This window comes from Scophthalmus maximus, chromosome 6 (assembly GCF_022379125.1).
Source record: "Scophthalmus maximus strain ysfricsl-2021 chromosome 6, ASM2237912v1, whole genome shotgun sequence".
NCBI lineage: Eukaryota > Metazoa > Chordata > Actinopteri > Pleuronectiformes > Scophthalmidae > Scophthalmus > Scophthalmus maximus.
In genome coordinates, this window is record NC_061520.1 from 26498510 (window position 1) to 26516363 (window position 17854).

A 17854-nucleotide genomic window follows, 5' to 3' on the forward strand; every position below is an offset into this window, starting at 1 on the left:
TGGAATTGGTGGTGTTACAGCTCTCCACATGCTACAACCCTACCCGGGCTCCCTACTGCCGCTTCCTCCCACAGTCCAAAGATATTATGCAGATCGGGGTTTCGGTGGAGACTCTAAATCGATGATAAGGTTGAATGTGAGAGTGAATAGTTGTCTGTCTCTGTATGTTGACCCTGTGACGGGCTGGCGACCTGTCCAGGGTGAACAACGCCTCTCGCCCAACCTCACCTGGGATGGATGGTTGTATGAGAGGGTTGGGTTAAGGTAGGTTATGGAAATAGTGGTTATGGTTAGGATTAAGATAAGTCTACAAGGACCCAAAAATAATCTTTGTAATGCCCCCAAAGATGACCTGTGACAAATGTGTGTGTAGTCAGTGATGGTGCCGCTCTGTCACAGTGGCCCTCTCACATTATCTACTGTCAGTAAAGGGGTATCGCGCCACTGTTGTGATTTTTATCACCATTGTTGCTGCTGCGCACTTGCTGCTGACTAGACGCGAATTTCGCCTGATTCCCGTCAACACGCTTTGCAAAAATTTACTTTGAATACATGTTTATTGTATTTTATAATTCTTTTACTAAGTAAGTATTTTGGAGACACACCAACAAATGCACTGTAACTATACTTCAACACAAGTAGAAATGTACTTGTTTAAACTTTTAACACACTTTATATGTGAAAAGTATAATTTAAGTATAGAATAATATACTTCTTTTTCACTTGGGATACCCCGCCCAGTTTGTCTTGACAGATGAGAAACACTTGATAGGGGACCTGGACAGAGGCTTTGTGAAGGTCCATATGGGCTGATGTGGGTCATGTGACTGGACAATACAGTGCGGTCAGGAAAACCGCTCCGCCTGCAGAGTGGTGACACTGGCCTGCACTGGGCGACCTCTTCCCTCTCTGCAGAAAAGCCCGAACACATCCGGCTATCAAGGTGCCGTCCCACACATGCAGGGGTGTGATCTCTGATTAGCGGGCCTCGGCTTCAAAGCGTTATCAAGGCGACTAAATATATGTCAGGAGGTCCCACCTTGTCACTGCAGCGGGAGAACAAGCAGGCCTCCAGTAACATTATTCTGCCAACGCCCTAAATGACAACAGGTTCACATCTCCTCCTGTAAAAAACAGCTGCAACCTCCCGGATATAATGTGCATTGGGTTTCAACATTATTAGGACACCAGCGAAAGCCACTGAAACTTAAAATGTATGACTGGATTTGTACGTATAAGAGGCATATTTTGTGTTTCAAGCTTTTGGTTTCATTTGAAAACAGGTAGAGGAGTCGGGGATTGACAGCTAATAAAAATCGGTTGTGCCTGATCGCTCAGCTCCATAAACACAGACTGACACAGAATGTGCACCCGATATTCTTAGCATCATGTAAAGCCAGGCAAGTTTATTTGTACGGCACATATTTTAACAACAGGGCAATTCAAAATGCGTTTCCTTACTGTAAATATGAAAGCAGTGCTTCTCCTACAGTAATTAGGGGAAGTATTATTATTTTTATTTATTTTTTATAGGATGAGATTGGGCTCCGTCTTAACCACGCTCTGACGGTATCGTTGCTGCTAACTGTATTCAAGAAATTCATTTATAGGTCTATGATGAATTTTTGCTATTTCTAATCCCGAGGAGAGATCCGTGTGTCTGTGTGCTGTGCAGTGGGCGTGGCCATCTCTCACTGCCCGACCCAAGCGGAGACACTCACCTGCTCCGTGTGACGATGGCAGAGTGAAAGTCTGGTTGTACTTCACCAAAACCAGTGGAGACAACGCTCAAACAAATGTTTTGGCGGTGACACGAGCGATCTGTAGAAACATTTATTGTAAGTGAAAGTACATCTAAACCCAAAGCCCCTTCACAGCTGCAGCTAGCGGGAGGGTGTCTGAGGAGAGGGTAAATGAGTGAAAGGCCTACAACCCTTTGCAACAGTAGAGTCCAATTTCCCCCTCCAGTCATGTTACAAAGTATATAGATATAATCTGCTATGCTTAATATTTTGTTAAGCATTGTTTAAAAACCCTCTGAAATGGGGCTGGAAACCACCCACTCTCTCTCCCTCATTGAGAAATTCTAAGATTATGAATATTCATGATATGCAAATAACAAAGGCTCAATTCCCAAAATATGAACCCCCCTCCACTTGTTTCTAATCTATTGGCTTAAACATTAAAATTTAGAAGTGCCTGTAATCTATGAACACAACCACAATCAACGCCTCGTGGTAGTTTGTCTCCGCCACCCAATTGTAATCTGGTCATCTTCAAATCCAACTTGATGTTTGTGCCCAATTTTCATAAATTCCCTCCAGGCATTGCTGATATATCACGTTCACAAATACGAACGTTCCAACAGACGGACGGACAACTCAGACACATAAAAACAGGGATTACAGTGATACACAGTATACATTAGTTGATACTGCCTTAGCTATACCAAAGAGAACAAAAAGTTAGTAAAACCTGCAACAACATTTTATTTGCTTTCTATCTCAATATGTTCCATTATGAACATGACGCTATCCCTCTTTACAGAGCTGCCAGTCTCCATGGATCCATGAATGTACAGGTGATACATAAATGTTGACTGAGAGGATTTGCTGGCCCTTAGGAGTAAAATTCAGACAAGACAGACGCCTTGTAGAATCATGGCAGCTGCATTACAACACTATCAGGGCAGCCACACGAGTCAAACTCCAACAGGAAAAAGAAACTTCAGAGCTTAGGCAGGAAAATGGATCCAGTGCGTGACGCAGGGTGATCTGTGACCTTGACGTCGAGCATTCAGCGCCGGCCCCTTGATCTTAAATGGAGATGTGTGGAAAGAGGAGCTCGGCTCTGACTCGCAGATGGTGACGTGGCTTGCAGCAGAGGCACTGTGTTGTGGGGAAAACCACAAGGTTTTACCCTCAAACAGCTTCAGGCTCAACACTCCACACTTCACAGCCCCATAGCTGCGTGCCAACAACACAGTCGGGAGGTGGGCCGTGTGGTCGGTAGGTGTGAATTAAATCAGACTTTTTTTCAACCACGAGTGCCTAGTGGGCATTATGTTATCTTTTAAAGTTTATTAATCAAATAATATGATGGTAATTTGATGCTAAAGATTCTTAAAATAATTCATAATTAATTCTATTAGCTCACGTGGTAGCGCCGGCGCCACATGTCCGGGGGCTTGAGTCCTCCTGCAGCGAAGGGCCACGGCTTCGACTCCGACCCCGGGCCTTTGCTGCATGTCTTCCCCCCAGTCTCTCCCCCCTTCAAGCTGAATATTGTCCTGTCAAATAAAGGCTAGATAAAAAATGCCCCCAAATTATCGTAAAAAAATGTAAAAAAAAATAAATAATTGCTCATCAAACAACGTCATCAATTTACGACCCTCAGTTTGCTGACAGTTAGCCTAAGCAAGGAGGTTGTGGTGTGGCGAAGGATGGCAAAGTTCCTGAAGCGAAAAAATGACGCTGGTGGCGTTACTATTTCCCCTAAAAATGTTGAATGTGTGCGTAGATACAATCCGGACTTCATTTACTATGGCTTTGTCAATGGAGGTGACGACGCAGAGGCCAAAGCCCATTGTGTGGAGTCTGGCTTGAGGCTCTCAAATGAGGCGTAGAATAGAGAAGATTAGCCAAAATAATTTGGGATCATTTTTTCAATGAACCAATCCCAGTTTACATTGGGCGAGAGGTGGGGTACACCCTGGACAGGTCGCCAGCCTATCGCAGGGCCACAACCATTCACTCTCACATTCACACCTACGGTCAATTTAGAGTCTCCAATGAACCTAACCCCATTCTGCATGTCTTTGGACTGTGGGAGGAAGCCGGAGAACCCGGAGAAAACCAACGCATACACTGGCAGAACATGCAAACTCCACACAGAAAGGCCCTGGTTGGTTTGAACCGGGACTTGTGAGGTGACAGCGCTAACCACTACACCACCTTGCAGCCCCCCAAAACATCAAGGATGCAGACCCACAGCCCCTTGACCCAACCTGTCTGGCAGGTTACGTCTTTTGTACTGCAGTAAAGTGAAATGACTGAAAAGAGACAGAGACACAAAATGACCATAAAAAGAAAGAATGTGACAAAAAACGAATGCAAATGAACCTGTATATATATTGTCCATTTACCAAAAACAGTGAAAAAAACATTGACAGAGAGGGGAAACCTTGCGACACTACCTCTATTAGATGCAAAATAACCAAAGTTATGTTGCAAAACGACTCACAGGATGTAGAGGACTACAAAAAGATGCAAAATGATGACCGACACAATGAAAATTACAACAAAGTGATGTCAGAAGACAACAGCAAAGCGATGGAAAACAAACAAATATATGCAAACAGATTCCAAAGAGATGCAAGATGATCAACAAATGATGCAACTTTAGAAGAGTTGGTAGGTCTTGCTCTAATGTAGGAGGGGGTGAGGTTTCAGTGTCCAGGGACTTAATGTCGTACAATGGCCATGGCTGTGGACTATTTGGAGTTACAAAAAAGAAGATATACACTGATATTATTTCATATTAGTTGTTTATTTGGCACTTGTTTGTCCGAGTCTAGCCCCTTGATTCTTACTGGACATTGAGAATCAGGCACCCTCAGGTTAACGGTGCTCTCAAACTTTGTCTGTTGTAACCTCCGTGGGCTGCACGTCGACAACAGAGGGCAGCAGACGACCCCGATCCAGCAGCCACAGTGTGCTGCTGAAAGAATGCTCACTTGCTCAACACACTTGCGCAACCTGCCTCAGTGTCAGCACATCAAATGCATGCCTACTTTTTCCATTCCTGCACGTGAGGTCAAACACATGCCCATCCCTCTCACTGGGGCTTCCTCACTACACAACCAGACCACCGGTTCCATGTTACTTTCGTGGCATGCCCGCCGTAATGATGTCAGTCCGAGTTATTAGTTGATGGTTATCATGCAGACTCGGTGTGAAATCATGAGTCAGCTTTTCCGTGGATAGAGGTGATGTGTTTCTTCCAAAGCAGAGAACTCCCTGTGTGACACCAACACCAGGTCTCGTCTGGGGCTCCAGATAAATGATGCCTCTCACTGGCTGATTATACACTGTTCATCCTCTGGCTAATCACAGAGATACACAAGTCCTCTTTTATCACACTTTGCCTGTGTATGCCTGACAAAACCCACTCAGAAATCAAACAGCTTCTGTTTGCGCAAGATCCCTGTTTTGTTTACCAATGCCGCATACCTAGCAATTGTCAGCTCACTCATGATTAGTCATACTTACCCGAGTCTTCCCAGGAATGATGTGCTTTGGAATATTCCTTAATGTGACACGCAGCGCCCCATTTTGATTCATTCTTCTCTGTCATAACTGCAATCATGATGAACGTATTTTTCTTGGACAGACCTTGTCATGGAAAAAAAAAATCATAATTACTCCCACTGCTCTTCTTAATTATATAGTGTATATGGAAAAGTGCACAGACTGAAAAGGGCATTTATAAATCCATCTCATGTGCATCGGATGGAACAGAAATTGTATTTCATCAATCCAGTTGTTGACACGTGCCTCCTAATGGCTCGCACGTCACTCACAATATATACTAAACATTACCCAAGGCAAGTCAGATTTCAGTGATCAGTATTTTCTTCAAATTTATCTATGTTGAGTTCTAAGATGTGCCAAAATGCTTATGACTCATTACTTTACCTGACAGCTTTGCCAGATTGGAAATGTTAAAGAATTGTACTGGAGGCCTAAAACTATTGTATTTAGTGGAAAATCCTTGGCAGGTTAAAACAAAAGAAAACAATTAGGCCGAAAACATGTATTTGTTGAGACCAGTGCTGTATATTAAGATGAAGGACATGACAGCTCCCAATTTTATCTTGCTGTGATGGCTGGCTGCAGTATGGATCATAAACCCTGCCCCCTCAATGTTAGCAGATGGGCCAAACTAAGAAGTCAAACTACATTTAAAATACATTTTTCCCAAATATGGTTCCTTTCATTTTTGGTAGTTCCTATCACATTGATACAAATGTTAATTTTTGTGGCAATTTGGTACTGATTAGTTATTTAATGCTATAAAAAGGGTGTAGATGTTATTATAAACAGCTGAGATTGACTTGCAATTGGTGCGTGTATACGTGGAACTTTGATACCATCCCCCCAATCACTATGGCACAGACTGGCTCCAATGACGTGATCGGTACAGGATGGCAGAGCCTGTATCTGGGATATTTTGGCTTCATTTTTTTTTACAGTGGGAGGAAATGGAAACACGCACATAGCCGTTCAATTAACGAAATGCTAAATGAGTAAACAACACGAGTTGTTGCTCGTTCGGCATCTACATGGATATTAAATAATAACATGCTTACCTTATCACCTTATCAGCTCAAGTTCCACAAAGACTACCCTCTGCAATCTTCAAATTGGCTGCTCTGTTAGGATTTGATTAACGGTTAGCTCACAACAACTATGCACATGAGTCATGTTCTTCATCACAACAACAAGGATTGGCTGTACAGACTTCACATGAGAAGAGATGCATGAACCGATTTATACTCTATCATCTTGATCATGTTGGTAAAAGAATTCAAATGAGATCACCTAGAAAAGTGATCAAATTATTTTTGGCTTTTGGCATTATCGATCATACACGTCCAGAGGGAAGAATGTACTATTATTATTAGAAAAACGATCATTATGGTTCTGGCAATGCTGGTGCCCTAACCCATTGTGTGTAAACACAAACACAACACTGAGGCTACTGCTGTGCTAACGTGCTGCTACTGCTATGACTCCTTAATACACAATTTACACCTTTGTACCTGACAAGTGAGTTATAATTCACGTATCTGCTCAATGTCCTTTTCACTTAAACATCCATCCATCTTTACCGCTGTATCCTTCAAGGGTCGCGGTGTTACAGCAAAGCTATCTTTTGAGGGGAGTATCCTTTGAGGCTACATCATGTATTTCATGCCTGCATGTCCACGTCATGGATGTTTTGAGAAAAAGGCCCATTGCGGAATCTTTTGTGCTGCAGGAGATTACTTTGCAGTCCCACTGGGAAAAATTGGAGGCAAGGCTGCACTGTAGCCAACTCAAGGGACCAGCTCCACAATAGTACTGAATATGGATCCACCACCACTGTTTTTCAGACCAAGTATAAGTGCTTACATTTCAGTAATTGCCGAAACCGAACACCGACAATGCTGGAAAATAGTGTATACCTGCAACTATAAGGTCTAAATGAATAATTTTGGTATTTATAACAAGATAACCCTTGTGAGGTGTAAGCAACGGTGTAGATGTTAATGGGCCAGAGGAAATGATGATTGAACACATAAATGAAAGATTTCATGTCTGCCAACTAAAAAGGAAGCAAATACATTATTTTGCATTAGAAACATAAATGTGGTAGTAAAAATGAATGGAAACTATCAGGAATCATTTCAAAGTGACACAGGTACAGTGGCTTAGTCAGTTTTATTAGAGTTATGGACTAAATCTTGACAGTCATACTGCGGTTTTATGATCGTCATGGCCAACTGTTGCGTTTTTGTACAGTTTTCGTGTTTTTGGTACATGCTAATTTAGTTTAGTGTTAGAATTGTGTTTTCATTTAGGTGAAAATGGTTGACATGGGTGTTTACCAGAGCTTCTCCCCACTACGTGCATTTTACTATATGGCTATATCGACCCATGTTTAGCATGCATTTTTATGATTTGTTTTGCAGGACGGGCAGTTGCCCCTGGTACTTTGGGCCCTCAGGTTAAACATCATTACAGCTCTATCAATGACGGATCAAAAACAGTTTGCAGTCTGTTCTACTTTTATCATTCTTGTTGTTAACAAAGTGCTGCCATTATTCTTCCTCCTCTTACTGCTGCTTACCTGCTCAACTGTGTAGAGGATGCTAAGTTACCATGGATTGGCATCGGTTGCACTAGTATCTGAGTAGTTTTTTTTACAGGTACATTGTACAATTACGAGTACATCAACAAAGTATCTGGTACAGTACTGTTCAGAGCATCAAGTGTACCATACAAGCTGGAGCATACCCAGTAAAACACACTACTGATCTAGATATGTCTATGTTAACAAGCTTAAAATCATTATTTTATCATGTATATAAATAGAGGAAATACAGAAAGGCTAGTAATCAGCAACACATTTAATGCAGACTCTTCAGCAAATATTACTGAAGAGTCGAACATGTAAATCCTTGTCTGTTAACTGCTTTGGTTACCGAGAGGAATGAGTGCCAACACATCAGGTGCATGGATATCTGATCAGAGGAAGGGAGAGACTTTCCCTGACATACCAAGCCCTAACTTTCCCTACGGCACTGACAGTAAAAAGGGGGCGAGAGACAAGCTCACTTCATCATTCTCTAACGAACTTGTTTCCGGCCTTCAGGGAACCTGGCTGACATGTAGCTTATCACTGTTAGGTTCAGTTTCATGTTTTGTACATACTGTATACCACTAAAACACCCCACATTTAAACAGTATTCTAAAAGAGAAGGAAATGAGACTTAAGATCAGAGTTAAGATGTAGCTTAAAATACAAAGGTTTGATCCCAATTCTGATGATCAAGTGTTTGCAGCTTGTTCCATTAACCCCAAGTAGCAAAAAATATATGCATATTTAGCTTCTTTAAGACTGGTAAAACCAGTGAAATACTTATGTTATAAACTAACATTAGTCGAACGTTTTAAACTTTAGCTTCATTCTGGCAGCTAAAAGTTAGGTTAGCAAATCACACCGTAAAGCTGCTTCCATTTGGAACCTGTGTCTTCTACTTGGTAGAAATGTGCATTCCTCTGATTTCAAAAAAAAGAAAGTGTTAATTTGGATTTTGATGGCCTGACAGATCTTCTTCAAACCCCCATTCTGCTTCACACAGATCTGCACTCCCCCCCCCCCACCCCCCTCACTCTGAAATGTTTTGCTTCCAGGTTCACTGAAGAGTAACTGCTTTGTAAGAAAAAGTAAGGACAATTTGAAAGTCTTTCCCCTCATTTATAGCTACAGTGATGTCTAATGAAGACATAACCTTTGTCGGATGGGTTTTAAGAGCTACATCACTGTAGGAGCCAAGGGAATGAGGTGACATGTCGTTTCAATACTGATCTTAATGAAATTGTGTCATACTGTGCATGTTTACATAAGGAAATGTGACAGACCTGAGTTTGATTGTCAAGAATCAAACCTGCACTGTGCCCTTATAGTTGAGTGCATTGCATCAAACGGAGTGTCTGACTCAAAGTTAAGATGAATCTCTGTCTTTCATGTGAGGTAATGAAGTTCAGAACTGAGCGCTGTGTTTGAAGTTGCCCAACAGTGTGTTTGTTGAGGCTAGGTGCGTTCACGTCTGAGTCGGCTCGGATGCCTCAGGTCAGCTAAATCGAGGGTCGGGCTGACAGCGTGGGCCTTTGTACTCAACAAGTGATGCTCACACAGGTACACTGAGCTGCTTTGATCCTCAGGTCAGTTAAATCAGCCACAGGTCACTCCAAAGCTGTGATTATGAAGCTCAAAGCTGCACTCAGGACGATATGTTTCAGTCCTCAGGGAACAAAGTGTTTACATCTGCCATGAAGTTGCCTTTATTTTTATTCTTTGTATTGCTTTATCAGGATTTCATCATTTTTCCCTCTAGTAAATTTGATCTGTACAACTGAAGATGAGAGCAGGTTCACATTGAGCACATGTGACAGGTGTGAACAGGTCTGTAAACGCCGTGGTGAACGTTATGCTGCCTGTAACATCATCCAGCATGACCGGTTTGGCGGTGGGTCAGTGATGGTCTGGGGAGGTGTTATGGCTTTCCCCTTTCCCCCCACGAGCTGGGTCGTATCAGGAGGCATATCCTTGAGGGTCACAAGGACCTTCATGTCATAGTCAACTGCACCCCTCCTGGTAAGGTACCAGGATGAAATCCTCAGATTGTCAGACCTTATGCTGGGCCAGTGGGCCCCGGGTTCCTCCTAGTGCAGGACAATGCCTGGTCTCATGTGGCCAGAGTGTGTAGTCGGTTCCTGGGTGGCATTGGTGCCATTGACTGGCCCTCTCGTTCCCCTGACCTCAATCCAATTGTGCACCCATGGGACATTATGTATTGGTGCATCCAACGCCGCCAAGTACCACCACGGACTGGCCAGGAGCTCACTGATGCCCTGAACCAGGTCTGGGAGGAGATCCCCTAGGACACAATCTGTCGACTGATCAGGAGTCTAGACGTTGTCGGGAGTCATACACACTACTGAGTCATATTATGAGTCGCTTTGATAATATTCATGCACATTGCATCAGCCTGTGATTTAGATTTTTTTACTTTGATTTTCGATATGATTTTGAATCGAGCCCTGAATGGGTTGATGATTTTGTTTTCAACAAATTAGTAGAATCAGTAAAGATTTTCAACTTGAATAATTCTCTCACCAAGACCTGATGTGTGATTTAAGTGTTTCCTTAATTTTTTTGGAGCAGTGTATAATCTATAACTTATACCTCAACAAGAAGTCAGCCATTTTGAAGAAATAATGCAATTTGGGCGCATTTTTTGCCATATATAGTGGCTGGTGAGGTTTCAAACTTTTCGGCATGAAACAGCAAGCTTATGGCCCAAAATTCATCAGTCAAGCAACATGCCAATGTTCAGATGTAGTCATAGTGCAACCTCCTGGCAACAAGAAATGTCACATTTGATACTTTGATTTACTCCTCCTTGTGGGTTGACCATATCCACCTATAATTTGGTCACACAAGCTTTAAGACCTTGATGATGCATTATTGTGAAAATTGCGAGTTTTCATTGAACGGCGTAGCCCAAGCAGAACGATGGGTTTTGATGTTTCATCATAAAAGAGGAAGTTCCTGTAACACAAATAAACATTTTCCAATCTGCCCCACACTTTGCATGTTTGATGAGAGTCCCAGCCTGAAGAAATTTACATGCCCATAGTCAGTCATATTCATAGTGTCACCTACAGGCAACAGGAAGTAAGCCTTGTGTGTCATCACTCAATTTACACATAATTTTCATGGTCTGGTATATATTTACGTCAACATAATACATGTTTGGTGCATGTTCTTCCCTGCCACATAGTAGGGATGCCATGATGTGGAAACTTTCCCAACGAATAATAAACTTGGGAAGACATTGGTGTTGAAGATTACAGCACACATTTTACTAGAAAAGGCGTGTTTCCACTCTGTATATGTAGAGCTCTTAGTTTGATCTATCACATTAGATTTTGCTCCGGGCAGCCTCCGTCTTGCACGTGAAGGTGTGTACAGTGTTTCCCAATAATTACCAGACAGTAGCGGCCCGCCATAGTCAAATTTGTCCCAACACATTTCTCATAATAACAAAAAAGATTTTCTCTGCACCATTGCTTTATTGTTGAGCTGTGTAGAGTGTTCTGTTCTCTCTCAAACTCGTTCACCCGTCCTTTCTGTTGGTGAGCCAGTGGACTGTTAAAACACCCATGACGTTATTACCGACACCAAACCCTCCCCCTTGTTGGTCCACTATCCTCTCAACACTCAATAAGACTCCACTACTCTGTGATGTGAGTAGTGGAGTCTGCAGCTGCACGGAGCCGACACTGTCACCCACTCACTTCACATGACCCGTTTGTTTGTGAGCTGCCATCTTGAAGCCTCGAGTTTCGCATTTTGACCATGTTGTTTTTTTTGCAACCTTAGGAGTTGAGGTGGGTCTGACCGGGAGCCACTGCACGCCAACCTACACCTGCAACCATTCATCGATTGGACGGTACTAGCTATCATGCTGTATCCACGCCTGCTGGTGATTCCAGAGAATACAAGTTTCAGGCATTCCGCATTGGTTTCATTGTCTGATCACGGTGAATACATCCATTTTTATATAGTCTCTGGAGCTACCATTGATGAATGAACCAAATAGGTTTTATGTCTATTAAAAGATGAAACAGACGGTGTGGCCTTCGGGTAAGTTATGTTTTCGATATGTGCCTGAAAACATGTAACACAGACTACAGCAGCAACCCAACCACTTAGTGGACACAGAAAGTGATGCATCACATCAGCCACCACACACTCCATGTGGGAAATAAGATCTATGTTCTCTGTCTCCAATGGCCGCAATTGTTCGTATCTGTCCCATTCGACATCCGGCCAATACCCCCGAGATCCTCAGATTTTTTTTATTGCTTTCATAAATGAATTCCCTGTATCATGTTGTATCTCAAAATGCAGTAGCATTGCAACTTTAATGGTGACAGGTGTGCTTGGGGACAGATAATCTTTACAACAAGCTAAGAAAAACAAATCCCTCAGACTGCTTTATAGAATTGTTCTGGTTAACATGTGAGTAATCACTTGCCTATTTACACACCTATCAGAAACACAGCAATTTTTAGCATCATTTTCGAGCCATATTTCTGCTTTTCTGACTGATATCAGTATGACTAATAGTCACTTTAATCCCCACCATCTGAGGGAAATGTGGCTCTTTAGCTGCTAAATTGCCACTATTTATATAGCCAATTTTTTCTCTGTCTACTGTTTTGTGTTGGGAAGGTAGTGCACGAGAAGTTTATCAGAGTATTTCTATCCATTTTTGATGTAAAAATGTGATTAGTGCAGCTATTGAATGAACAAAAATATCCCCAGTGTCATAATCAAACCCATTTTGCAGACTGAAATTTGTGATGTTAACTTATTTATCTTTTTAGGAAGAAAAAATTGAAAGTGGGATACAGTTCCTCACATTGTCCGTCACAGCGAATCATACTTTTTGTAAGGTTGCAAGAAACTACAGGTAGATTTTTAATTACTCACTGCATGCCACGATGAGTCCAGTGCAGCTATTATCAGCTCTGTCTTAGTCCCTGGGTCACTGTGGTAGTTCCCTCGGCTCTTCCTCCACAATCAATTAGTTAACAGGAGATACGAATGATGAGTTTAAAGTGATGACAACAGCAGGGATTTTATTTCTCTGAAATCTCTAATTTCCCAAAAACTAAAGAAAATTGTAAGACCTTTAGACCTTTAAGACCATTAGTCCCTTATATGAGCCATGTATCACAAGCTGACTTGATGGCCGAGGCTTCTGACCCAGTTCAAGAGTGATAGAAAAACATAAAGGTAAATGCTGCTACTCTCATTTTCTGTGCAGATGTGTCAAGGACAAAAACACAACATCCTCATGATAAACAGTCCTGTCTCATGACCCAGGTTTTCCAGCTGTTATGAGCTGAGAAGCTAATTTAGTCCGTGCCCTTATCGTGTGTAAATTTCAATCATTGTCCATCAATGACAGATCAGAAGTATGCAAATGTGGTTTATGCCTCAGGCTTTTTGAGCGCTTGAAAATGATACAGTTAAAATGCAACTGTGCAACAGTGCTATCAGTACAGAGTGGGCATGGTAAGTTGTTGCATTGATTATCTCAGTTAATCAAGTCAGCAGATTAATTATTAAGTTTCCGTCGATGTCGCGGGTTCCGTCTGTTACTGATACACATGTAAGAGGCTTGCATTTCTGAGGAATTAAATGAGAAATAAAAGTCAATCCAAGAAGAAGAGGGAAAGTTGATTGTTGCTGAAGGCAGTTTGTTAATTTTAGGATTAACATGTTTCTCGAACACCCTCAGTTAGCAGAGTCTGGAAAATCCACCTCCTGTTAATGGTTGAGGATAGTTGTGTTGTGCTGCTTATTTTTCAATCATAGCGTATAACCACTTCTAAATCGCCTCTGATGTGTATCATTCAGCAGCGGAAGGTTTCTCATTTCCCTTGTTGGTTGGGGTTGCTTAGATGAGGAGTGGTGACTGGTGAGAGTCAGGACAACAATATTCGAATCTGCCAAAGTAGGGCGGGTCATGCCGTCGTCGTTTAGCTTCCTGGGACAAAATATTGCCTGGCCTTTACCGGAGCTCTCGTAACTCAGTAATAATGTAACACAACTATTTATGACCTCTAATGAAATTCTTGATGAAGCAAACTTTTTGTGCTTCATCAGTTAAATAGTTTAATAGTTTGAGAAAAGGTGCTGTGTCGTTATGAAAAATAAAATTAACAGACTGATACACCATGTTTGCCTCATCTTGAATATGTTTTATGTATTCATGCATGCGTGTAGGACTAGTAACATTTGCAAAATGCCCCCTGACAAATATTGTTAACTTTATAATGGCACACCCCAGGCACACACTGTCTGCTGCAAATCAGCCGTTCCAAGTAACAGTTTACAAAATAAACTACTGGCCCACAGACTACTTGAATGATGAGAAAATAATTGTCCAGTTTTCATGTGTGGATGGACTAAGGAATAGTTGACTCAAAATGCATAATCATGTAGTTGTCTCACCCTCTACTCTGTGGGCCTGTATTGATGCAATATCTACATCTGCATGTATAGGCTATTAGTCATTTGCATTTGCTGGCTTTTGTTGTACACTTAATGATATTACATTCTGTGTCTATTTGACTCATCTGCAGTATCTGTGCGTCAGACATCAATGCTTCAACAGCTAAAGTCTGTGGGGAATTAGGTCTTATTTTAGCCAATTTTGCTCACATGACTCCATGTTGAGCATTTAAAACGGCCAAGTAGGAGTAAGTTAGAAAGTATTGCTGTAGCAGTTCATTATGTCTTTAAGAAGTCAAGGATGGATTTGTTTCCCATGAAATATTAGTCTGGGAAAAGTAAGAGTTGTTATCATTCTGCATTCTTAAGTGGTTGTGAAATTCTGTACAGTGAGGTGTATGCTTGAGTTGCTATGTGACACAAAGGTAGGGGTCCCATCATGAAAGCAACAGTGCTGTGTGATGGGGGATAAACCGGTACTGGGCTGCAGACCATAGAGAAACTTTGCTTCCTATTGATTCTTACAGTACGATGCTGTGTTGAAGAGACAGCATTCCCGAAGCTCATGGTTGCGTTAATGCGAAGCACTGGATGCTGTAGATCATTATCTCTTCACACAGAAAAGATGAAGGGCCTGTGCTTGCTCGTGTTAGTATGAAGCTACGACCTTTCTAGGATTTGAAACTACTTATTATGGTGAAGCACTTAGGTTCTGTTATATATTTCAAATAAACTCAATTTGATTAGATTTTTCTCTTGTCAGTTTATCACCCATGAAATCTGATAGGTGGGCCGCTGCTTATCAGTGTGTGCATCATTGCTCACTTATGAGGCTGCATTCTTTTGAATTCACTTTACGCTTTTCTAACTTGCAACACTTGATGTGATATTTGTACTTTCGTAACATGTCATTTCATTATAAACATTCATAGAAATTGCTGTCTTTATTGTTAAAAACCTCATTGCCGTTATTTTGAGGTGATACCATCAGCGTTCATTGTTCAGGGTCGATCGAGCTCAACATTGACCGCCCCCTTTTTTTTCCAGTTGCAACTTCTGACTCCAGAGGTATAATGCAACACAGCATCACAAGCCGACAAGACGTTCGCGGGTGCGGTAAACATTTCAATGGTAACAGCAAGCTCCGCCAATGAGAGACCTGTTAAAAAGACTGCATGAACAGTTTCACCTCAAAAATCACTGACGCTCTTGGGTGGACGCAGGAAGTAAGTTATTCAAAGCTGTTTGCTCTGCTTGTTTCTGTGATTACTTAATATTCAATCATCTGAAAACTCTAAACTGGCTGACATGTAATATTCTAATGTTGACCAGGTTAGGATCTTTATATCAGCATGTTAGCATGTTTTGTAAGCACTAAAAATAAAGTTGTAGGTCATGTGTTTCCGCCGGTAACATTTCACTGTGGCGGCCTGCAACGGATAAATCTTATCCGCCATGGAATTTTTTTTCTCAATCCAACTAATCAGTCATCTCATCCAATGCTTTGGTTACTCCAGTCTCCACCCCTGTGCATGTCCGTGTTTCCCATTCATTGACTAGACTTCGGCGGTCCATCATAGTCTAATTTGTTGTGCCATAGACTTATAACATATCGAAAATATTTTTACACTTCTCAGAGCAACATAAAAGATCTCTGAAGGTGCGTTCAGCACACTGCTCCTCAACGTACACGCGCGCGAGTAGACTGAGGGAGAGGCGGAGAGCCCTGCTGTGTTCTCATTAACGTTAGTGGCCGTTCTCAACATTATGTTTTGAGCGGGCTCTTTGCTCGGTCTGCTGTGTTGCTAGTTGCACTTTTCTTTTTTAACTGCAAAAAGTGACCTGCAGTTAGCGCTGGGTCGATCTGATATCGAAATCGATCTTAATTTGGCATATGATCTGTTTTTCAGAGGAATCGATCAGATTGCGGGGGAAGTGTCTCAAACGCTCTTGAGAACACAGATACCGTTATGATTGTAATACAAGACAGTCTTGTTACAGAAAACGGCACATGCCTTCATTACAACCAACAGATTTTTTTTTTTTTTTAATGGAGAGAGTAGCAGCGTACTGAGGAGAGATCAGATCTGTGCGTCTCTGTGTCCGAGCATGTCCGGTGCAGTGGGCGTGGTCAGCTCTCACTGCTCGTCTGTCAGCGGCACAGACAGAGACGCTCAGACCTGCTCCGATGGCTCAGAGAGTGAACCGGTCGAAAGTGCAGCAAATGTAGTAAGTAAGTAAGTAAAGGCAGTAACACAAGTGATCTGTCGAAACATTTAGTGAAAGTGAAAGTGAAAGTACACTACTTCTGCTGGTCCAAGTCAAAGAGCGGATCTGTTATTTTTTTAATACATTTTATTTTTATTTGTCTTTTTCTGACGTATATCAATACATCAGAATATCAGTGGTGACCATCAATTATATCCATACAAACGATGTGTTTATGATTACGTTTTTTACTGCAGCAAAAAATTGTTTACTGGGGCATAAAGTTCTAAAAGATCTAGCCTCCAAAACTGCTATCAAAGTTCACCAGATGGATGGATTTAACTTTAAAATGTACAAAATTGTCTTCCAGACCCCCCCTAGAGGTTCTGACATCCACCCACATTCTATGGGAAACACTAGGCTATATTAGTAGTGGTAGTAGATCCCATGGCCCCCACGCCAGGCCTCTTGATCCACAGGAAAAACACTGATGAGAATTCAAATTTTCAGGAGCTAAAGTGGACATCCACTGGAGATGATACATGTCGGGACAAAATGTATTGTGCAACAGAAGCCAAAAGTGTCTGCTGCACTACTGTGGCAACAAACTTGATCCATATACCTTTCAGCATTATAACATTCGTTTAGCTGACGCCTTTGTCCAAAGCGACTTACTTTCAACCATGAAGAAGTTAACCACAAAGTGCAAGAATCGTGAGAACAGAAACATTTATCAAACAGGCAAAAACAAGTGGGTTTTTTTCATTTCAGATAAAAAAAAAATTATTTTATCCACATAACAAAGTGCATAATATTTATGACAAAACAAATGTAAATTCCATTTTGCGATACTGTCAGTTGTCTCAAGAGGGTGCTTGAAACAAATGACACGGGTGTGTGTGTGTGTGTGTGTGTGTGTGTGTGTGTGTGTGTGTGTGTGTGTGTGTGTGCGTGCGTGTGTCCACGTGCATGTGTGTATGTGTGAAGGAGTGGTGGGGGGGTGCACACATCATGTTCTCTGATCACACACGTTAAGGTGTGTGCTGTCTGAAAGCTTAAACTGGGGTCAGGGGAGAGACGACACCTGACCGGCCAACAAAGCACAGCTCTGCTTCCGTTCCATCAGTTGTCTTTCGACACACGACTTTGTGTTTCCTGTTAATTCCATCCCAGACCGGCCAGGCGTTTTTTTCCTTCTCTCTGATGTGGCAGCTATTTTACCAACCTCTGTGTTTGATAAACAAAACAGGTTCACGGATCCGTTCCAACCATTCAACGTGTACAT